At 32.0% G+C, this 1,024-nt stretch overlaps 1 protein-coding gene across 2 annotated transcripts in view; it reads right to left on the reverse strand.

Annotated features, from left to right (window-relative positions):
• Window positions 1–236: 236 nt before the first annotated feature.
• The window catches only part of NPAS3 (neuronal PAS domain protein 3), an 811,595-nt gene continuing 810,807 nt past the window's right edge, over window positions 237–1,024 (reverse strand). For both annotated transcript variants that reach the window (XM_039538326.1, XM_039538325.1), the window contains one exon: window positions 237–1,024. This exon is cut by the window's right edge and continues 3,405 nt beyond it. The gene's annotated coding sequence lies outside the window, so the exon portion shown is untranslated.

Here is a 1,024-nt window from a genome sequence, read left to right on the forward strand (position 1 = left end):
AGCATTTTTAACCTGCATCTCGACAGCTTCTTTTCTTCAGTTCACAAGCGATAATAAAATCTAGCCGTGCCCTCTTTTTTTTTTCCTTTTTTTTTTTTTAAACAAAACAATTAAAAAGGTACCTGCTCAAACAAATACTACCAGCATTCATTAGTCAGGATGGTTATATGTAAAAGAAATGATGCCAGATAGTAACAAATCCAAGAGAAGTTTATTATGAAAATGGCACCTGCGGGATGAAAAAAATTAATTTACATAAAGACAACCATGTATGACATGTATGAGAATCTACAAAAGTATAAAAAGAACCCTGTTGTAAATGAAGTATGTACATTTCTGATTTGCAGCATTATCAATGATCAATGAAAAAAATGTTTCAAATAAGCCAGGCACTCAAGAAGTTAGATTCGGTTAGCTTAACACAAAATAAATGTACCATAGCTGTCACTTTTTAACATTTTAATTTTTTTTTTGTATTGTAGAGTTGGTAACACTGCTAAGATTTATACGAACAGAATCCCTTTCCCCATTATTCAGCTACTTGGCACCAGTCTCCTCATAAAAGATTTCATATATTTGTACAAGAAATAGTTAAAAACACAGACACAGTCTTCACAGGTAATGAAGTTTTTTTTCATTTTGTAATTTTAAACACTATGGATTTAGACAGCAGCTGTGATTATCTGTTAGTTTAAATCACCAGAAATCATTCTGACACAACACAGAAACATTTATAAAAATAAAATAAAACAACAACAGCTGTCTAGCTGTTCTTTGTAGCTGATAGGTGCACTCCTTTGATTGTTCAATAGCTAGAGTAGAGCTTCCAAAATTAAACTTTAAATTTCCCAATCAGCTTTCTTGGGTTTTTAGACCTACTTAAATCCTTCAAATATAACCTTTAAAAGCTCATTATTAAAATTTGTGGCATCCAATTCCTTTTCACTATTATTCCACTGTGGGCTTGGACCTACTCCTCAGATTCAAAGCAGGAATTGACTCAACACAGTGAGTGATCAAAAAT

Source organism: Mauremys reevesii, linkage group 4 (genome assembly GCF_016161935.1).
Source record: "Mauremys reevesii isolate NIE-2019 linkage group 4, ASM1616193v1, whole genome shotgun sequence".
Taxonomy (NCBI): Eukaryota; Metazoa; Chordata; order Testudines; family Geoemydidae; genus Mauremys; species Mauremys reevesii.